Consider the following 23,992-nt stretch of genomic DNA (forward strand, 5'->3'; position numbering starts at 1 on the left):
ATGAAAAAATGCATATATTATGGAAACATGTACACAGAAATGTATATATCAGGTAAAATTCCATTTTTAAAAAGTGTGTATTTGGAGAAATTTGCATGAAAATGTATAGGAATGTTTGTGAGTACTTTTTTTTTTTTAAGATATCTCAAACTGATGTCAAAATAAGATGAACCAAACTTAATATTGGAAAAATGTGAAACCAGAATTGACAGATTTGTCCATCCTTACCTACAATTAAGGTCACTTGCATATTTCACTTCTACTGAGAAGTAGGCAGGAGGATGCTATGAAATTAGCTACCACAAGATCTAGTGATGACTGCCAACTTGGACAGCTTTAAAGGGGGATTATACAAATACATGGAGAATAAGGCTATTAATGGCTGAAAGTCATGATGACCATATATTACTTTTAGTATCATGGGTAGTGTGCCTCTCAACTACCAGTTGCCAGTGAAGACAAGTGGGATTTCCCACAGGCAGCTGGCTGGCCCCTGTGGAAATAGAATGTTGGACTAGATGGACCCTTAGTCTGATCTGGCAGGGCTCATGTTCTTAGGTTATGTTTTTATGCTAAAGGAAATTAGTCCCCAAAACAGTAATAAGAGAAAGTCCAATTCCTGCATTTCAACCCCTCCCCCCAGCTGCTTCCCTCCCCAACAGATTCCAGATCTGTGTTTGTGAGGTAAATACAGGTCCAAAGTTCAGATGTGTGTATGGATCCTAATGTAGCCAAAATGGCACCACCCATGCACAAGAAGGAGATATCAGTGGGCTTGGGGGGCCCCCAAGGTTTGCAGAAGGTAAAGAATATTTCGGGGGGGAAGTGCTATGGCCATGCATGCTCAATGGCCATGGAATACTAACTGACTGCTGGGGGTGGGGTTGGGGGCACTGAAAACTGGGGAGATGGAATGAAGTATCTTGGAAGAGGGCATAGCTGGTTGGCTGGCTGGAACCTTGGAGGTCTCCACACTGCATCATGTTGTTGCAGGCCCCACTTGTAGCACATAATAAATAAACTTGACTTTTTGCAAGCCGCTGGAAGTATTTTGGATTCTTGCAACACAGCTTGAACTTGCAACACATCACGCACTACAGGTCGGATTTAGGAATGTGGTAGTTCATACCTAGAACCTTTTTTAAAACTCTGTGGCTTATTGTACTGCATACTGAAGATGTATAAACAACTCACATGTACATGGAAGCCATTACAATCAAAGCCGAAGGAATTAATATGGAAATTGTGTTGTCAGGCTATGATAGTTAAGTTCATTTATATGAAATCAAGTTCTATTTAAGTCAGTGAGATTTACTTTCACATCAGTGTGTTCAGGAATGGGACGTAAGCTGGTGGAAATAAGTAAAGCAGTAGCATATTACAGTTCACTGATTTCTTTCTTGTTAGGCTGAATCTACACGTAATAGTTATACTGTTATCATAACTATTGGTACACATGACACCAATGGGCACCAATAGTTATGATAATGGTATGATGACAGTATAACTGCTATGTGTACATTCAGACATTTACTTTCATGCAGTCTGATCATGTGAACACTTATTTGGAAGGAAGGACCACTGAAATCAATGCGAGGGCTGAAACAGATGCAACGTGAAAGATCCACGATTAAGGGCACAATCCCATGTATGTTTAGACAGAAAACGTCCTACAACTCCCAGCATGCCCCAGCTAGCATGGCTGGCTGAAGGGATGCTGGGAGTTGTATGACTTTTTTTCTGTCAAAACATGTAAAGGATTACAATACATCCTAAATCTCCTGGCTGTTCGTTTTTTACTTTAAAGCAGCTGTGCTACACCTTTGAAGCTCCCATGGTATCTTGGCAGCCCAGATTAACGTGATTTGTGGTGCAATCTTATGCATGTTTAGACAGGAAAAAGTCATACAACTTCCAGCATGCTCCGGCCAGCATGACAACCCTTGCCATCTGGGTTCGCACAACATGACAAGCCACAGAAAGCTGGGCGCCTGCAGGCACCATGCGTGACATGATAGCCCCTGTGGGTAAATTAACCCATGTTAAGCTGTCGTGAGGTGTGAACAGACCCACGAGATGAGGCCTTTTCCCTTAAAGTGCCTTGCTTGTTCTAGAAGCCCTTGACTGCGATGGTGTGGAGGCGACTGCAGTCTGATGGTGGCTTCAGTCTAAGGATGGTAAAGCGACCTCCTCTGGACACAGGTGGTGGCCTCATGGGCTGTTCTGGGAAAGAGGGGTCGTCTGAGAAGGTAAGGTCCTCAAAATCTGCTTCTAGGACTGACAGACTGTCTATATCGGAGGCCTCTTTCCCAGCAGAGGGGGAATCAAAGCCCTGGATCCTGGCAGCACATATCTTTTGCAATATACTGTGGAATCTGTATTCCTGTAGGATAAATTACAAATGAATAGGCTTTATCTAGTATTTACTAGCCAACACCTCTCTCACAACTAGAACCTGAGTAAAGCTGACCTGTGTCGCAATCTAACAGGTTGACAGCTTGAGAGCTATTCGGGGATACTGCATGCTGTTTGCAATGATTGGAAATGATCCTGGATTAGCTGCAGCATCATGAGTAGCATGCTGACTCACAGCTGGAGCTCTGCCTGAACAGATCCCTACTCAGGCTGGCTGGGGCATGCTGGGAGTTGTAGGACTTTTTTTCTGTCTAAACATGCATACAGTTGCACCCCAAGTCACATCAATCTGGGCTACCAAGATATTATGGGAGCTTCAAAGGTGTAGCAAGTGTTTTAGCCAGGAGGATATGAATATTTATTTATTTAAAGCATTTTTATCTCACCCTTTAGCCAAAAAGGGTCCCAAGTCATCTTACAAAGATAAGAAAGAAGTCAGTCCTTTCCCACAGGCTGACAGTCTAAAAGACATGATAGAAAAGGAATGGGCACCGGGAGGGAGGAGGAAAGCAAATTCAGACACGAGGTCCTTAGTTGTAAAGTTCAGCTTGTTGTGGGCACAGTGGAAGGGCTGCTGCTTCCTCTCCTTCTGATGGACTCAGTAGCAAGAGTTGGTAGCAAAAGGGAGCGGGGGGCTCTCTCTAGGGCTTCTGGCGGGCTGCTCTCTAGGGCTTTGGATTTGGGGACAATTTTAATTCTGAGCCCCAGAGACCTGCATTTCATCCACGAAAAGAATAAATAAATCCCAACCCTGATTTCTGCTTGATTTGTTTAGCTTTTGCATACATCCAAATTTTGGATAGGTAAAACTCTCTAGCTTTCAAAGACATGCAATTTTTAAATTTTAAAACTGGAAATGAAGCAGCCTCCACAGTAGAACTTGAGCACTGGTTCTGCCCTTCTAATATCACTGGCCTAGGACAGAATCGCCCTAGAAAAGTTGCAATGAACCTGTCCTGGGAAAAGGATGAAGAGAAATGTATCATATCCTTTCTCCATTATGTTTCTGTTCTTACTACCCATAAATTAGCGACAGCAACTGGAAGTTGTAATGGATGAAACAGATTTTTGTTCCCTCCAGCAGACATCTGTTCAGAGCTTTAAAAGCACAGTATATATCCTGGATTTCCAAAGTATGAAGTAAGTACATTCTTCCACTACAAAATTTCCTTCCAGCTCATTCTTCATATATTTTCCATTATATGTCCAGGCTAGCTTTATATATGGCACAGAATGAGCGGGGATTGGGAATGAGACAGTATTTGTTTGTTATATTTATAACACCACCAAATGGTGCTCAAGGAGGCTAACAGTAATAATGAAATACAAAGTAATACACAAAATAACAATCAAAACAAAAAAGGTAAGTAAAGCATCAATAACACTGATTAAAAGAACTGCCAATTGGACAAATTGATATCTACAGTGGCCATAACAGTTAGCTCATGAGGCCAAAGACCTGTCTAAATAAAAATGACTTTGCCTGTCAGCAGAAGGTCACTGGTGGGGTGGAGTTTCCATTTTGGGTTTTATTTACAGCCTGCCAGAAGTCTAAAGGAGCTATCCAAGGTGCTGAGCCCTATCCCCAAAATGGGTCCAGCACCTTGTATAGCTCCTTTAGACTTCTGTCTGGTTAACTAAAACCCAAAATGGAATCTCTACACCACTGAAACTGGAGCCACAGCCTCCCTTGGAAGATCATAAAAAAAAAAACCCTAGGTGAGGCAGGCCTCTCTTGGGAAGGGATTCCAGTACCTGGCAGCTGCCAGAGAGAAGCCTCTCTGTCGAGTTCCTGCCAAACACACTTAAAATCTGGGCAGGCTCATATGGGTGAATATGACTTTTCAGGTGACCTGGTACAAAGTCATGTAGGGGCTTTGCAGGTCATAACCAGCACTGTGAAGTGTGCCTAGAGAAGGACTACCAGTCCGTGAAGTTGCTATAACATGGGAGACACATGCCCCCTATCACTGACCCCAATCAATTGCCCGGCTGCAACATTCTAAACCAGCTGAGGTTTCTGAACAGTCTTTAAAGGCAGCCCCACATAGAGATGTAATTTCTAAGTAGTCTGAGATGTAACTAAGGCATGTGTTATTGTGGCCAGATGTGACATCTCCAGGAACAGGTGAAGTTGGTGCACAATACTTAGCTGTCCAAAAGCATTCCTGGCCACCACTGAAAGCTGGGATGCTTTCAGAGGGAGGGCTTTTATCACTAACAAAAGGCATTGTGCAGCGATTCTGTCTTTTCTTCCTTTACATATTTTTTCTGATAAGAAAAAAGACAGAAGAAGCAGTGGGGGGGAAAACGCACTGAACCCCAGAGTCTTGGGTTCAAATCTTTGCTCAGTCATCAAACTCATTGGGCCAGTTAGAAAAGTCAGTATCCATGGAACTAAAGTCCCCCATAGGATTATATGCCCTCCCTGAGCTCCTTGGTGGATTCAAACAGGATAAATATATAGCCTGTACCTCCAAGTCTTGCGGTACACACATGCTGAGGTGCAATGACTGTGTTGCTCCACTACTGACTATGTGACAGATGGGGGTCTTCAATTTCTTTGATATTTGTTGGGAGACAAATTCTGCAAAACATGGCCCCACCAAGAAATTCTTGACTTGTGTTGCTGATAACTTCCTCCTACAGAAAGTAGAGGAGGGAATAGAGGATCAGCTATCCTTGACTTGATCCTAACCAACAGAGATGACTTAGTGGATAAAGTAGCAGTTATGGGAACTCTGGGGCAAAGCGACCATGTTATACTTGAGTTCTTGGTTCTAAGGGAAGCAAAAGCCGAGTGTAGTCAAACGCATACCCTGAATTTTAGGAAAGATGATTTTAATGAACTCAGAACAATGATAAGTAAGGTCCCATGGCAAGCAACTGTAATGAGAAAAGGAGTCCAAGATGGGTAGGAGCTTTTAAAAAAGGACATTCTCAAGGCACAATTACAAACCATTCCAACAAGAAAAAAAGGCGGAAGACAACAGAAGAAGCCAATGTGGCTTTACAAAAAGCTTAGGGATGACCTGAAAAAAGGACACATATAGGAAGTGGAAGGAAGGCCAAGCTACAAAGGAAGAGTACAGGGAGGTAGCACAGAATTGCAGGGATGGCGTCAGGAAGGCTAAAGCTGAGAACGAGCTTTTAGTGAGGGATGCTAAAAGCAACAAAAAGACTTTCTTCAGATACATGCATAGTAAAAGACACAAGAAAGAAATGGTGGTTCAGCTATTAACTAAGGACGGCAAAATGATAACAGATGACAAAGAAAAGGCAGAAGTGCTCAGTTCCTACTTTGGCTCAGTCTTCTCCCGAAAGAGGGTCTATGACCCCCCAGCAAAGGCGAAGTACAGGCTGAAGGGGCAGGATTGCAGCTTGAGATTGATAAGCATATGGTCAAGGAACACCTAATTACTTTGAATGAGTTCAAATCTCTAGGGCCAGATGAACTGCATCCTAGAGTAATAAAGGGACTGGCAGAAGAACTCTCAGAACCACTGTCTATTATCTTTGAAAAATCATGGAGGACGGGTGAAGTGCCAGATGACTGGAGGAGGGCTAATGTTGTCCCTATCTTCAAAAAGGGTAAAAAGGAGGAACATAGGAACTACAGACCAGTCAGTCTGACATCAATCTCTGGGAAATTTCTGGAGCAGATGATAAAGCAATCCATCTGTAAGCACCTTGAAAACAATGCAGTGATTACTCAAAGTCAACTTGGATTTGTCAAGAACAAATCCTGCCAGACGAATCTGATCTCATTTTTTGATCAGGTCACCTCTCTTGTGGACTGTGGGAATGCTGTGGACATAATATACCTCGACTTTAGCAAAGCTTTTGACAAAGTGCCCCATGATATCCTGATGGGCATACTCACTAAAAGTGGGCTAGATGAAACAACGATCCAGTGGATCCACAGTTGGCTACAGAATCGGACTCAAAGAGTGCTTATCAATGGGATCGTCTCAAACTGTGGAGAGTGGTAACAAGCAGGGTACCGCAGGGCTCAGTCTTGGGCCCAGTGCTCTTCAACATTTTTATTCATGACTTGGAGGAGGAGGTGCAGGGAATGCTGATCAAATTTGCAGATGACACCAAATTGGGCGGGATAGCTAATACTTTGGAAGACAGAAACAAAATTCAAAGTGATCTTGATAGACTGGAGCGCTGGGCAGAAAACAACCAAATGAAATTTAATAGGGATAAATGCCAAGTTCTGCACCTAGGAAAAAGAAATCAAAGGCACAGTTACAAGATGGTGGATACTTGGCTCAACAATACTACAAGCGAGAAGGATCTTGGAATTGTGGTAGATCGCAAGCTGAATATAAGCCAACAATGTGATGTGGCTGCAAAAAAGGCAAATGCTATTTTGGGGTGCATTAATAGAAGTATCGCTTCCAAATCCTGGGAAGTGCTAGTTCCCCTCTACTCAGCACTGGTTAGGCCTCGTCTTGAGTACTGTGTCCAGTTCTGGGCACCACAGTTTAAGAAGGATGCAGACAAGCTGGAGAGAGTTCAGAGCAGGGGTGTCATTCTACGCGGTCCACCTGGGCACAGGACCCAGATCTTTTGAGCTGTGACCCGGATCTTTTGAGCTGTCCTAATTGCATTTTTTTTAACATTTTCCCATTGACTTGCATTGGAAAATAAAAACAGCCATAACTTTTTTTTAGTTTGCATGATAAATACATGAAATCTGGAGGCTTGGTAGCCCCCAAAGAGATGACTGAGCTTGCCAAATTTCAGACAGTTAGGCCTAGTGGCTTTTGTGCTAGCCACAGGTAACCTTTGCTTTTTCCAAGAAAATGTGTCAAAGCAAAGAGCTATAATTTCTTTGTTCTTCCACATAAGTGTATGGAATTTGGAAACCTGGCACCCCCATAGAGCTGATGGAACCTGCCAAATTTCAGGCAGTTATGTCCAGTAACTTTTGTACTAATCACAGGTAAAGTCTGCTATTTTCAAGAAAATGTGTCAAAGAAAAGAGCTATATTTTTTTGTGTGCTTCCACATATATGCATGGAATCTGGAGACCTGCCAGCCCCCATAGAGATGACTGAGCCTGCCAAATTTCAGACAGTTATGCCTAGTGGCTTTTGTGCTAGCCACAGGTAAATTTTGCTTTTCGCAAGAAAATGTGTCAAAGCAAAGAGCTATAATTTCTTTTTTCTTCCACATAAATTCATGGAATTTGGGGACCAAGCAGGCCCTATGGAGCTGACTGAACCTACCAAATTTCAGACAGTTAGGTCCAGTGACCTTTGCACTAGCTCTGCGTGAAATTTCCTTTTCTCAAAGTCTAAAACAAAAAGTAAAAACTGTCGAGTCACCCAGAGGATTAGACATCCTAATCAGAAGGTGTTTAAGTTATGGAGTTTCTCCATAACTGAGCCCTTGTTTTGAAAACAGATTCATTGGCTGAATTCTGGTGAAGTCTTGGCATAAATGAAGTTATGGGGAGGAAGATACAATGAGAGCTTTTGCATAGAGAGGAGATGCACAAAACAAGACATCTGTTTTTATGAAGAGTTGCTGGAGGATGGTAGGATGAGGAGAGATGGTTGCATGGAGGGGACTAGAATTGGTAGGGGGAGAATGTAAGTGCTCAGTGGTGAAAGAAAAACATTCTGCACATGCTCAGAGGCACTCTCTATTTAAGAACATAAGAGCTGTGCTGCATCAGACCAAGGTCCATCTAATCCAGCATTGTGTTCACACAGTGGCCAACCAGATGCCCATTGGAAACCCACAAACAGGACATGAGTGCAATAGTACCTTCCCACCCATGTTCCCCTGCTGCTAACATTGGTGAAATGTAAATAAATTCTAGTAATTCTAAATTAAAATGCATGCATATCCTTCAGAAACTTTGCAGGTTTCTTGCCTGGGGGACACCTCTAATGACCTGTACATTTTCATACAAATTTACACAAAACTATTGGGGAAGGGGTGAATGGAAGGGAAAGCAAATCACTCCCTCCCCCAAACTGGAGAACTCCCCTTCCACATGAACTGCTGCACCTATCCTGCTGAAACTTTGCTGGTTTCCTACTTAGGGACAACTGTAGGCTGTCTCTAACTTTCAGAACAATGGTCCACAAGGAACATAGGGAGATAAGTATGTCCTGTTTTGGAGACCTCAAAATGTCAAGGCCACCCTTGCACAAAAACCCTTGTGGCTAGCATTCTGAAATTTGGTAGATATGATCTCCTCTGATGGGACAATGAATCCTGAAATTTTTATCCAATTCTTCCAAGGAATTAAAACGTTTCTGGCAGTTCCCTTTAAAAGAAAATCAAAATATAAAACCTGCACCTATTTTTCTGACATTGGGCAGCTGTAATCCCCTTCTAGGGGGCTACTATGCCTGAAATTATCCAGTTCTGACCAAGAGAAAAAAGTTACAGGTTTTTTTTTCTAATTTCCCATGGTAGTCAACAGGAAGCATAAAGACTCATTTTTCCAAACCTTGACTCAGGTTTGATACTGAGCTGAAGTGGTCCAGCTACAAATTGACCAGAGCAGAAGTGGGATGTTTTCCAAAATGCTGAACCAGGGTCTGAGTTGAAGTGGGATGGGGGGTCAGTGCACACTTCTTATGTATGTATGTCTGTAATCTGTACACACACGCAAGCACACTGCATGCATGTACCACACACACACACACATATGTATTAGACGTGCGCTTAGACTCGTGTGTGCGTGCGTGTGTGTATGCAAATTTGTGTTATGGGCCTGTGCCCCAGATCTTTTAAGAACCTAGCAATGCCCCTGGTTCAGAGGAGGGCAACACAGATGATCAGGGGACTGGAAACAAAGCCCTAAGAGGAGACTGAAAGAACTGGGCATGTTTAGCCTTGAGAAGAGAAGACTGAGGGGAGATACGATAGTGCTCTTCAAGTACTTGAAAGGTTGGCACAGAGAGGAAGGCCAGGATCTCTTCTTGATCATCCCAGAATGCAGGATACAGAATAATGGGCTCAAGTTACAGGAAGCCAGGTTCCGGCTGAACATCAGGAAAAATGTCCTGACTGTTAGAGCAATACGACAATGGAACCAATTCCCTAAGGAGGTGGTGGGCTCTCCCACACTGGAGGCGTTCAAGATGAGGCTGGACTAGGGATGTACGAAAGTCACTTACCTGTTCGCGGATTATGTTGATGGTGGGGGGGGAGGCGTTCCATCCCTCCCCCCGGAATCCTCGCTGGGGGGGGAGGCGCTCCGTTCCTCCCCCCTGGAATCCTCCGCGGCCGGCTGTGCTACGCGGCAGCTCCGCGGAGCAGCTAGCCAGACCCAGCCAGGCCAGAGCTGTCTGCAGCCGGATTTCCGGCCACGGAGGGCTCTGGGTAAAAAACCCCAAAAACCCGCGTACGCAAATGGCGGCGGCTACAGCCGCCGCCATTTGCGTTCCTTATTTTTGCCCTCTTAATCTACGTAAATATTTACGTAGATTAAGAGGGCAAAAATAAGGAAATCAAATGGCGGCGGCCATAGCCATCGCCATTTGCGTAGGCAGTTGTTGTTTTTTTTAACCCACCCAGCCATGATAGGCTACGTAAAGATTTACGTAGCCTATCACGTCGTGGTTTTTTTTTTTTTAAACCTAGTCATGATAGGCTACGTAAATCTTTACGTAGCCTATGACGCCTTTCTTTTTCTTTCTTTCTTTTTTTTTTTACAAGAGTGGAAATGGCGCGGCGGCAGCTGGTCAGAAGACCAGCCGCCGCCACCAGAGCCGCCGCTGGAGCCGCCGCCGCCCAGAAGATCCGCCCCAGGTGAGTATCGTCCCAGGGGGGATCCGCAGGGGGGCAGGGGGTGGCAGGCCGTTCCGCCACGGAGTTCGGGGAGCCGAATGCACTGGCATTCGGCCTCACCGTGATCCGTGGCGGAATTCTCTGCCATCCCTAGGCTGGACAGCCATCTGTCAGGGATGCTCTGACTTGGATTCCTGCACTGAGCAGGGGGTTGGACTCTATGGTCTTGTAGGCCCCTTCCAACCCTACTATTCTATGATTCTATAATTCTGTGATTCTATGTCTGGACCCCCTGTAAAATTCAGTGAACGAGGCTGTGCGATTGCTTAATATTGTTGTCATTTTGAGCCAACCCTAACTCCCACGTAAAAAACAAACAGTTTCCTGCAAATAGAAAACTAGGACATCAGTATGAAAGGGTCTAGGTCATCCCTTTCCTGCTGTGTTCATTTTCTATTTGCAGGGACCTTTTAGTGTAGGAAAGCAATCACTAATATAGAAAGTGGCGCAGTCCATTCTGTCACCTTTGCATTCTACCACCTGTTTCTGTTCCATGTGTAGTAGATACACACTAGTGCTTTTTATCAGTACTGAAGTGCACTGATAACCTTTGGAGCACATTAGGCATTCTATATACTGCTTTTCTAGCATTATTTACCGCTTTTTATTCCGTATTATCCAAAATACCGCAACAGATGTCATTGCGTATGCTACGAGGTCGTATCGATATGACACGAGTTGTAGAGCTGGCCTAGAGTTCTCAGAAATCATTACAACATTCCTTTTAGCAGGTAAGCAAGTATTATTACCTCTAAATTGCAAATATTTGCTTGTCCAAGGCTACCTTGTAGGTTTCTGGCTGAGGTAAGATCACACTCTTATGCTCGTTTCGCATGTCATCCTAAACAGAGTAAAGCTCCCAATCTCCTCCTTGAGGCCACACCAGCGGAGGGGAGGGGGAGCACCTAATTTATGGTTTACCACTACATGTGAAACAGGCCTTAGACACTGTGCTATGCCACAGACATTCTAGCGGTACTACAGACTAGACAACCAAATAATTAGTTAGCTAGTTAAAATAAAATATTTACCCTTGAGTACCTTGCGTACCGCTTTTAACTATCCTGTCAGAGTCACCACAGTAGTGGCTAAGAGGAGGTGGCGTTCCGGATAACAAATGGATGGTAAAGAGTGAAAACTACAGTGCCCCCCCCCCCATGCAGGCATAGCCAAACAACCCACCACATCGGGTGCTTAAAGGCAAAGCTTTTATCGTGCTATCATCCTGCCTCATACACAGATGTTTATGGGGGGTCCAGACATCGTCTTCGACTTGTGCCCCTTTCGTGTTTTCAGACCACTTCTGTCTTTTTCCTTAACACATAAATCCGTTAAGGAGGAAAAAACAGAACAGCTGCACAATGCTGATTGCCAGCGCTAGGAGCCTGGAAATAACCACATATTCCAACACCTATTCTTTGTATACAATTATTTGTCTATTTAAGGAAGCCGTTCCTTACAAGAAGGTAAATGCTTCTGAGCTTCTTTTTTAAAAAGAGCAACTTATTGAGCACATATGTTTGACACTATCAATTACTAGGCATAAAAGAACACATAAATATTTTGTCTTGCTGACAGGATTGTAGAAGATCCTGTTAGTTATGAGGAATTCACTGTCTCTTTCCAGTCATGTCTTTGAAAGCCGAACATGATCATGGGAGAGCCCTGCCTAAGGAGCAAGGCAGGCTGACTTCAATCCTGCTCCTTTGCCCTTTTCCTCAAGTTCCATTCTCCACTTACCCTTCCTATAGGTTCCTCTTTATCACTCCATCGCTTTCTCTACACCAGGGGTGAGGGACCTTTTTCAGCCTGCCTGAGAGCCTCATTCCCTGGTGGCTAACCTTCTGGGGCTGCATGCCAGCAGTGGGCAGGCCCAAAACCAAAAGTGTGCTCAGCTCACACCACACCCATTCACACGCACCCATTCACACACTCCTTCTCTCTCTCTCTCTCTCCCCCCCCTCTCTCTCACCCCCCCCCCACACACAGAAGACACACATACAAAGATCCTGCCTCACTTGCACAGCAAACAGGCCTGAAAAAAACTTCCCATTGGGCTCAGTTTTCAGGGGGTGGGTTCACAGGATAACTCTTCCCTCCACACTTGCAAGCCCCCCCCCCCATAATTACCCCCTGCTCTATACTTAGGCTTGAAAAAAACCTCCCATTGGCACCAATGGAAACTTTTAATAATGCCTAACTCAGTTGTGGGGGTAACGAAGGATGAGAGGCTGAGTGTCGGTCAGGAAGGACCTGTAGGCCAGCCCTGCTCTGCACTCTTTCTGCAACCTCATTTTCTGTGGGGTCCCTATACCTTGGCTTCCTTTTGTCCTGGGACCTCTTTACAGTCCTTAGCCTTCCCCTGTGTGAAGTTTTAATTCCCTTCTCTCATGGAAGTTGGACTGCAAACTGTGCATTCCCTGAGCAACTGAACATTCTGAACATCGCATCAGCTCAGCCAGTCACCGCCAGAGGCTTCACTGCCACAGTGCTATATAATATAGATTATTCATAGCCTTGTACAAATGTTATAAGTCTGCATAATGTATAGCTGTATGTATTCCCATCAGCATCCCTCCAGTGCCTATAAAATGAACAGCAAACTTTCCTGGTATGTATGGCTTGTGCTCTTTAGAACTTAATTAGGTCAGAAGATGTTATTTAACCCTGTGAGCAACCTTTTAAGAAGTGACATTGGTTTTAAATGGGTTGCCAGTGGGACTAAGGGGAGGAAACGAAGAAATGTTCGTGTTTAGCAGAAATGTTTTAAGATGCATAAAATACCAAGGGGGGGGGAGGAATGAGTGACATTTCACCGATATTCCCTGTGGAGCAGTAATGTCATTGTTTTGTGCGTTCCTGATTAATGTAAGAAGGTGCTATGTCAAGCTGGGCACACAGTGGGATTTTGTACTGTGGTCTCATTAATATGGGCATATCTACATGGGAGTTCACCACATTGCAAAACTGGTGCACTGTTGGGGCATATTGATATCTATAGATGCCCTTCAGAGTAGGCTTTGTCACAAATGTACCTGGCCTCCCAGAGTCTCTGCTGTTGCTCTGGCAGTCAAGGCCAATGGTGGACATGCCATTATTCCCATCTGTCATGTAGTCAGTAGGGGAGCAACACAGTCATTGCACCTCAGCATGTGTGTACCGCAAGACTTGGAGGTACAGGCTATATATTTATCCTGTTTGAATCCACCAAGGAGCTCAGGGGGGCATATAATCCTATGGGGGACTTTAGTTCCATGGATACTGACTTTTCTAACTGGCCCAATGAGTTTGATGACTGAGCAAAGATTTGAACCCAAGACTCTGGGGTTCAATGTGCTTTCAGCTACCAGATTGTCCCAGTCTGCGCTGGCCACCAGACTGGGGCTGCTGCAGCTGCTGGTGTCTATTTCCCATCTGGGCCAGCAGGAGGAAGAGGAGGTGGCTAAGGGTGGCAGCCACTCTGTGGTCAGTTAAGATCCTTGATGATGGTGCAGCTCCAGCCACCGGCTCCTCCTCTGTCTCCTCCCCTCTTCTTCTGTTGTTTCCTTCACTCCTGTTTGCTCCATGCACCCGTCTTCTGCCTCATTCTCCTCCTTTTGTTTTCCTGGTGCAACAGGAGTGGTGGCAAGACAAGAGAGGAGAAACCCAGCCACATGTGGCAGCACACCTAGCTTTCTGGGAGGTAGAGGTGGGAGGGAGGGCAGCCAGGAATAGCACTATCTACCTGAAATAACACTGTGGCCAACCGGGGGCCCATCGTTTGAGAAATGCTGCACTACATCGCACTGGCTCTCACACCAGTATCTGACAACACGAACTCTAACACTTTCTGGGTTGGATCCAGATTTAGGTACATGCAACTGGGCTGGGGGTGGCCGACTTCCCCATCCCCTCCTCCCCACAGCAGCCCCTCCAGCCCCCTGAACATGCCACACAGGGGGTCAGGGGGCCCAGTTGAATGGGGGAGCTGTGGGGAAGGCAGAAGGGGGATCCCCAAAAATCTGTGGCAGGGGGATGTTCCATGAGCAGAGCCATTCTGTCAACAGAAGGCACAACATGGATCCAGCCCATTATCTTTTGCTTGTGTTTGCAGCCTTGATTATATAAGCTGCCCTTCAGGAAGTGTGGGCCTAGTTTGGCTTTTTAGCATCCTATTCTAACTGATTCTTAACATTTCTTCTCACAGGCAATTGTCACTGTGCCCAGTTTGTAGGATTCCACTCTGAATGCATTTAAAATGTGTGTGTGTGTGTTTGTGTGTGTGTGTGTGTATATATATATATATATATATATATAGTGCAATAAACCGAGGTGGGAAAATCTGCCCCACCACATAGCAATGCTATTTTAGGCACAGTAATACGATGAGGCCGACATATGCAGACCCTGATTTCCAGATGTGCAGCTGGTTAAAGGAATGTTAAAGGAACCTCAAGCTGGCATAGATCCACAATCAAAGCCGGTGCAGAGGAAGCCCTATCAAGAGTTAATTCACAGAACTTTGGAAGGTAGAAAAATGCTATTACCTATTTATTTCTCCTCCACATGCTAGTGCTAATCAATACATGGCATCCAGCTGCTTTTTACATTGCATAGTCTTCATACTCTACCAAGTCACAGGCCAAAACAGGTGTGATTATTGCCCAGTCCTAATAGGATCTAGGACAAGCAGTGCAACATTAATGAGAGAATTAAAGGTGGCGGAATGTGGAGCATTTGACAATGAGCATCTCTACACCAGCCTAAAATCCCGCATTTAAAACAGGGCTTTCTGCATCTGTTTAAAAAGCAGGATCACGACAGACTCCCTTTACACATGCTTCCTCCCCCCTTCCCCCTCCTTTCCTCCCTTATCTGAGTCTTCCATGTTTCATTATACAGCCACTAGATGGCACTGTGGTCTAGCTCCTCTTGTTGCGGCTTTTCCTTTTTCATGCGGGAACTCAAGTGCGGTAATTTGATAGCTCATTATCTCCAATCTTTTAAAAAATGGAATAAAGGTCATTTAGTGTGGGAGACGCCCTGGAGGCTGATGACGTCATTTAAAGGACCTGCAAACTTCCAAGAGTAACCAATCACAATAGCAGGCTAAAAGCTCCGTGTTAAGGAGACCAATATGTTCTAAGTACAAGCAGCCTTGTGGGGGATCAGGGATTACATCTAATAATATCACCTTGTATTAATTTCTAACTATTTTGAGGAATCCTTAGAGGGAAGACAGATCTTCAGCTGCCTAGCTTGTCAGTATAGTTGCTGGTAGGAAGGTAAAAATTAGAGGGCGAGTGAGGCATAATTAGTGCTGTTAATATTAGCTCCAATCAGTCAGGCGTGAGTTATTCAAGGAAAGGAATTGCTGGTTAATTAATTGCAACAGCAGCCTTCATGCTTTTAAACGCAGATGAACTAGATTTCAGTGCAACACAACATGAGGTGGTCCAATTAGCAACTTTAGGTGGCCCAAGGGATGAGATGTTTGCCTTTGAACAGCAGACCTATATCTCTCATTCCATAACTCTCCCTCCCTTTTGTTTCAAAAGCATTTTGTCATATGGCTTATTCAAGTCAAGCTTTCCATGTGCGTGCAGAGGAAACAGTGCAGTTGTTTGGATCCTAACCAAATAGATTTCTATCAGCCCCGATCTGTTTTCAGTGGCAGGACTTAGTGATGGAACACAGGGCTAGGCAACTAAAATGATTAAGGGGTGAAGCGTCTCTCCTATGAGGGAAGGTTACAACAGCTGGGATTGTTTAGCTTGGAAAAAAGGAGGGTAAGGGGAGACGTGATAGAGGTATACAAAAGTATGTATGGTGTGAAGAATATGGCTAGGGCGACATTTTTCTCCTCTCTCACAACACTAGAACTGGGGTCATCCCATGAAGCTGATTGGTGGGACAGATAAAAGGAAAGACCTCCTCACACATAGTTAAACTATGTGTGAAGTTACATAGTTAAACTGTGGAATTCGCTACCACAGGATGTAGTGATGGCCACCAATTTGGATGGCTTTAAAAGGAGGTTAGATAAATTCCTGAAGGAGAAGGCTATCAGTGGCTACTAGTCCTGATGGTTATGTGCTACCTCCAGTATCAGAGGCAGTATGCCTGAGTACACTAGTTGCTGGGGAACATGGGCAGGAGGGTGGTGTTACACTCGTGTCCTGCTTGTGGTTTCTTGGTTGACAGCTGGCCGGCCACTGTGTGTACAGAATGCTGGTCTAGATGAACCCTTGGTCTGATCCAGCATGGTTCTTCTTGTGTTCTTAACCTGGTGCTCACCAGATGTTTGGGACTATAACTCAGCCCCAGCCAGAATGGCCAGTGATCAAGGATGATGGGAGTTGTAGTCCAAAACATCTGGAGGAACCCCCATTGCCTGCCCCTGTGTCAGAACATATAAGATAAAACTAGATTATAGTACTCTTGGACTGAACTCGGTATAAGATTACACAGTTAGTTGATTAATCCCCCAACCAGACTGACTGAAGCTTGCAGCCTTAATTTTTCTATTTAGATGCCGCAAATAGCACAGTCCTAAACATGAGTATTCAGATGTAAGTCCCACTGAGTTCCACAGTGCCTGCTCCCTAGGAAGTGCATTTTGGATTGTAGCCAAAACATCTGTACAGCTTTTAACTCTCACGTGACATCCAACTCTCAGGTATTCGATCCTTCAGTCCATGGACCGTTAAGGCAGAGACATTCTTAACACACCCGTCATCACTGAGCATTTGTTTACCAGGCTGTGGCTAAAATTAGGAGCCTCACTCACATTCATGAAAGCCACAGAACTGTTTATTTTCTCAAATGTGTGAAAACACAGTTATTTTTCCCCTAGAACTTGTCATTTACCAGTGAGTCATTTCAAAGGGTCCTCACCTATCTGGAATTAAACAGAAGGAACGATAGGATAGTGAGCCTCGACATCTCTTTTTCTAGAAATAAATTGCTGCCTCAGTGATTATTTACTACTTATTTATTTCAAACCTTTCTATCCTGCCTCTCCGAAGTTTACAACAAAGATAAAAATGAAATGCCTGATTTTGTTAGAGGAGACTGATATAAAATTAATAATATTACCTTGTGTGTCATTGGACATAGCTATGGCATACAGAAATGGCAAAAGTTTTCTGTATGGCCTGCCTAACACAGTGTCACAAGCTCATAGTCAGATTTGGTGTCTTGATGTGAAATGGGGGCAGTGCGGAATGGCTTCTCATGTGGGATAAGACAAAATGATGGAGGTTTATTTATAAAATGCTTTTCTAGCACATAGTATACAAAGCCTTGTACAACAGCTAAGTCCTGCGAGTGAAGATCTACCTACCACATGAGTAGAGTTCCAAAGACACAAATACTTCTTCCATCACTGGGGTTGAGTTTTGGCCCCCACCCAAACTAGGACAAATCTGTCAGTTTTGCTTTCTGCTACATTCAGATGTTTAACATCTCAACATCTTTCCATCCCAAATAAGGAGAAATTTGTGAATGTGGGTAAATTCTTATCAAAACTGAAATGAACTGAAATCCTCACCCATGCCTAATTCCAACCATTCCACTAAGCAGCATCTCTTCAACCAATAGCCATTTAGCAGATGAAGAAGAAGAGGCCTTCTGATGGCTGTTGGGACTGGTTATATATGGCATGGTACGGATTTTTCATTACATACATTTTATGTCTACAAAATGACATTTTTATTTCATTTGGACCTTTTTATTCCTCAAACATTTAGACTGTGAGACCCTGGCTGGTAGAAGTCCTAGCATTTTGAGAACCTGCTATAAGAGGCTCTGAATCTACAGGATATAAATCTAACAAACAACCCATTAACAAACTAAAGAACAAAACACAGATAAAAAGACACCAATATCATCAGAAAAACACTAAACATAAAAAAAATGCAGGGAATAAATAAATCAGAGCAAATCACTCTCCCGGATTGGAGCACAAATAGGCATTGCAGTATAATTATGAGAAATACAAGATAGCAAAAAACTCGAGATTAGGTACCTTGTGGGGGGGGGGGGCTTCCAGATGGAGGGCTCCTAGTGCTACCAGTTAGAAGGCATTATGTAACTATTCCATCTTTTTGTCCTTAATGGCTTGTCTGCAGTAAGAAAAAAAGATGTAAGAAGTGGTGGGAAAACATGGGAGGGTCACAAGTAGAAGTCAATGCCATCTGGACCCTCACCTGTGAATGAGGCAGGACAATGGCACCATAAAAGCCAATAACATATAGGATATAGGGAGTTGTAGACCAGATGTTTCAGTCTACAACTCCAATCATCCTCAACTATGCTGGTTAGGGCTGATGAGAGTTGTAAACCAAAACATCTGGAGGGCCACAAGTAGCCAACCTGTGCTCTAGAGCTTTAGGCTGAAATCCTCCTGTACATAGTTCCCTGGGAGTAAGTCCCACAGAGCCCCGAGTAGATGTGTAAAACTTTGCATTGTCCATTGATTAATCTACCAACCAGACCGAATGAAGCTTGCAGCCTTAATTTTTATATTTAGATGCCACAAATAGCACAACCCTGAACATGACCATTCAGAAATAGGCTCCACTGACTTCCATGGAACTTAGTCCCTGGTTGGTAAGTGTGTTTAGGACTGCAGCCAAAACATAGGTACAGCTTTTAACTATCACACAAAGTCCAACTTTCAGGCATTATATTCCTCAATCGCTGAACACTCAGGATAAACACATTCCTAGTACACCCGTCATTGAGCATCTGTTTATCAGGCTGTGGCTAAAATTAGGAGTCTCAATCACATCCGTGGAAACCACAGATCTGTGTATTTTCTCAAATGTGTGAAAATGCAGTTACTTATAATAACTTATTTATAATGTTTTCCCAACCTGAAAATAGCCATACTGAGAGCAAAGAGGTCTGACCTGAGTTCATAACAATCAACATACATTCTCAACAAAATCAAACTAAATCAGCTTTTTCTTTCCAAAACCAGCTTCTCCCCAACCTGGTGTCCTCCAGATGTGTTAGACTGCAACTCCCATCATTCTCAGCCAGCATGGCCAATGCTGACGCATGAGACACTTTTGTTTTGGCCTGTGGCCACTACCTTGTCCAGGAAACTTTGTGAACAGGTCCTTCTGTTGCACCTTCTGCCAGCCCAGGATTCTGGATACTTATCTGCACTGTGAGGACTTCTTTGCTATAACATCATGAGTTAGCGGACTTGCTGTCATGAGCCACCTAGGTCCTAAACACACCCATGGGGAAGGAGCTGTAATCCCCAACAACAAACATTCTGCCATCTTTGTGTTAAATATAATGATGAGATGAAAGAGATGGCATGCAGGGGGCAGGAATCATAGGCAGGAAATGAAATACTAATAAGACAAGATGGGAAACAGCACAAACAACTAGACTTTATGGGATCACCACAACCAAGGAAGCACTTACTGCCTTTTAATTTCTATTGCACAAACAACTAGACAAGGATGGGGAACCTCTGGCCCATGTGGCTCACGGGAGTTTCCCAAGGTCCTGCCCCCCTCCTAGTAGGCAAAAGCTCTTATCTCCAATCAGGTGCTGGAGATAAGAGCTTTTCCTTGTTGAGGAGAAGGGGCATGGCCTGGGGAAGAAGTTGCTGAATGATTCAGTACTGGTTGCTTCTGAGGTTTGTCCTACTTACTTGTGAGTAGGGATGTTGAAGAACTCCACAATGGAACCAAATGAATTTAGATTTTTATGACTCCAACCTGCGGATTCTGCATCGGACTAGCTTTTCCCAGGTCGGGCGGAATTTGGGAATTTGCAAACTGTTTTCTCTAACTTTCCCGAATTCTGTGCAAATTTTGTTGTAGAAAAATATGCAACATTTTTTAAAAAACCTAGCGAAAAATGCGTATTTCCCCCATAGGCTGAAGCGTGCAAATGCACATGTGGGGGGAATTTGCACATTTCAGGAGAATTTGTGCATTTTTGCATGTGTGAATTTGTGCAAATTCAGAATCTAACAAAATCTGATTCCATTGGTGGTGGACAACAGAACAAAGGGCACCTGACAATCCGCAAAACACAGACGGAATGGATTTTACACAATCTGTACATCCCTACTTGTGAGTAGACATGCAGAGTCTTGCCTGCTTACTTGTGAGTAAACATGCAGATGCTTGGTGCTCCAATGCTATCATAAAGTATTGCTGAGTGGTTCAGTCCTGCTTACTTCTGAGTAGACATGCAGAAGCTTTGTCCTGCTTACTTCTAAGAAGGGTTAAAATCTGTAATAATCACATTTTGGCCATGCCTACAGATGGAATGCATCCCCCACCCCCAGAGACCTTTCCCAGATTGGATTGGCACGCAGGCTGAAAAAGGTTCCCCACCCCTGAACTAGATGATATGGGATCACCACAACCACTTATTGCCTTTTAATTTCTATTGCACCAACAACAAGACTTCATGGAATCACTACAACCAAGGAAGCACTTATTGCCTTTTCATTTCTATTGCACACATGTCTGCAATAAACCATCGGGACAGAAAGCTGACAGAGATTATGCTTTCATAAAGCTGACACAGAGAGTTATGTAAAATTAGATCCTCAGTGAGCCATTTTCCTCTTTTAACTTGGCATGTCACCCCGCAGTAGAATGTTCAATTCTGCTTGTACAAGCACACTGTTGCAACTGAGTATGGCTATCTTGCACTCCCTAAAGGCAGTGCCTACCAAATGTCTGTGTGTACGTTGCAGAGGATTCTTGAATTACTGTACCTCAAGCTGAACTGCCTGCTGGTACACCAGAGTTATAATTAAAGTTAGTTATCAAAGAATGTCCAGTTGGGCCAGGGCCAGTGCATGTCCTAGACAAACTCAACGTTTGCATAGATGAGGGTCCTACTGGATAAGGTTACCAGATCCTCTCCCAGATGGGGTTTCCTCTAATATCATGCAAATAACTGGGCCTGCTGAGATTCTATCTACGACAAATTTCCAAAAGGTTTCAGAATGTTGCTTGGCAGAAGACCTATAACTATATCACAATTTTTGTTCATCTGCATCTTGTTTCTAAAAAAAAAGACAAGTATTCTTAGGCTGTGTTGCCAGGACAAAGAGATTATATGTTGCTGTTGCCAGGCAAGTCAACTGCAACCTTCAGTCAGCAGCTATCGCAGGGGCTGGTCACAGTGTCAAAGATCTATGCGCAGGGAGCTCCAGTGGTGAGTCTTGGACTTGCATCCTACATATATACAATATATGGCATGGAGCTCAGATGCACATGTCCACACATATGAAGGCCCTACCCAACATGGCTGGATGGTTTGTGTGAGTACAAATGTACAAGCATCTCACACCCCAAGCTTGCCATGTGTAGACCATACAAAAGCTGTGACTGAATGAACCAGCCTTGTCTCCAGGTAATAGGAGATAGATAGGAGCCAGGGGTGGCCAAAGACATTTTGCTCCCTGAGGCAAAGAACAAGATGGTGCCCCCTCCCATTCCAGGCACGAAAGCTGGCTGGACTGGCAAATGTATCTGTCCTCAGCACTGACAATGGGACCGCATCCTCCACTACACCTGAAGGCAGCAGGCTTGCTTAGGGGATGCAGAGCAGGCGTCATGGCACGCAGATCTCTTGACCAATGCCTTGCTGCCACCTCCCAGCAACTGCCACCTGAGGCAACTGCTTCACTCCACCTAATGGTAGGGCTGGCCCTGGTAGGAGTGAAAATTAGAAGTTAATGTTGTGGTTACCTTGCAAATACAATACAGGATTCTTTCCCCTCCTAATCCAACAAAATGGCTAGATACTGGTGAAGTTATTTGCATTATTTTGTAAGGGAGCTTTTAGGGAAGAAAAATGAGTAGCGACCAGTAGTGCTGCTGTGAACAGAAAATCATCATCATATTGGTTTGCTTTAACACACACATAGGAAACTCACAGTTCTTGTGCGCGTTTACTTACAAGTAAGTCCCACTGCATTCAGCGGGGCTTACTCCCAGGTAAGCGTGCCCAGCATTGCAACCTCATGTTCCTTATACTAAAGGGCATTTTCTCATTCCAGAACGTCAGAGTCCCGCACACTGAGCACAGTGGTAACAGATATCATTGCAACTAATAAACCTCCTCCAGCCTTCCTGCCATGTGCCATATTTTTCAAAGTTCAGTGCCATTTACGGGGCTCTTTGGAAGGATGAGTGAGCCAAGGGCTGTGAAACCTGTCACAGCCTGAAAGTGATATATATCTGATAAGTCATCGTAATGCATCCCTTGACATTTTTTGCTGAGTTCAGAGATTACCCATGAGGTGTAGATAGATCCAGACTTGTTGGCAAGGAAAGGGTGTCATTGTTCCTGCTCAGCAACACATGGTCCTGCCTTTATTTCTGCAAGCATTTTATTTTCGTTTTGTGAATGAAGGTTTCCATTAATGAGAGAGAAGGACCAATAACCTTGACTTGAGAAAGACACAGTGGAAACACGTGGCTGGGTAGGGTTCACAGACAGTGCTGTCAATCTACTTTAAGCTGTGCGCAGGGCTGCCTCGGACATTGTAGTTGTTCCGATGGCAGCAGCTGCTGTATTGGCCTTGAAGAGTAGAAGGTACTTCCATTTTCAGAATGGAAGATGGTAGAATCTCAGGAGGAGTATACATTCAGAACAAGCGACTTAAAATGGGCTATTTACAGATACCTTGCAGAGAAAGAGGTATTTACAAGTTAGGTTGTGATTGTCTGAATAGAACTGTAGAATAGTCTGAATGGCAGCCATGGGTCTGTCCCAATGAGTATCTGGCCCCACTCATTCAGCAGGGCACACTTTGGATCATGTAGGGTGGGATGATGGTGGTCTGGGGGTGGAGGAACTTTCTACAGTTCCATTGTTATAGACAGATCACTACCTTGTGGGGTTTAGACTTGCTGGGAGCCTCTGCAGGAGCAGGGGGCTGATTAAGATGGTCCACTCCAGGAGACTGATGGATCCGGATGGTTTTCTGATGGCTCTTGGGGATTTTCTTGTCTCCTCAGCAGGTGATTCTGTTGAAGCCTTGATCTCTGGAACTGAGAAATGGCCTGAGCAGTTGATGAGCCCTGAGTGTCCTCTCCCACAGAGTGGAGCCAAATGAGCCCCCTGGTTTTCCAGGGTGCTGCAAGCAATGAAATGAGTGGGATGTCAACTAGAGCGACGTTGGTGTAAAACTCAGAATGAGTCCGATGGAACATGGGCCAGAGATCATTTGAAAGCCTACTCTAGGGCAATGAGGGTGGCAAAGAAATTGTACTTCTCTGCTACCATGGCATCTGTTCAGAGTTGCCCAGTGGAGTTTTTTCAGGTGGGCAGAGGCTGGTTATGCTCTGGCCCGTAAGAAGAACAGGTGGACCACTTGATAGCTCATTGTGACTAATTTGCGCAATAAAATCGATCGTATCCATTCTGACTTGGATGCCATAGTTGATACTGGTCCAGTGGTTATAACTTTGGCTCTCCTCCTGGTTGTCCAGTTATAATGGATACTTTTCAATTTGTACAACCTGAGGATGTGGACAGAATCCTTGGAGAGGTGAGGCCCACTACTTGTGTGCTGTACCCTTGCCCTTCCCGGCTTATAAAAGCAGCAAATGGGGACTGGCTGAGTGGGTAAGGTGAATGCCTCTTTATAGCAAGGTGTGATTCCATCTTGCCTAAAGGAGGAAGTGGTTAGCCCTTTGTTTTTTTTAAAAAACACCTCCCTGAACCCCACTGTATTGGATAATTTCCAGTCGGTCTCCAGTATTCCATTCTTGGG

Source organism: Heloderma suspectum, chromosome 5 (assembly GCF_057233095.1).
Source record: "Heloderma suspectum isolate Gila_16-S chromosome 5, 16-S_ref, whole genome shotgun sequence".
NCBI classification, from domain to species: Eukaryota; Metazoa; Chordata; class Lepidosauria; order Squamata; family Helodermatidae; genus Heloderma; species Heloderma suspectum.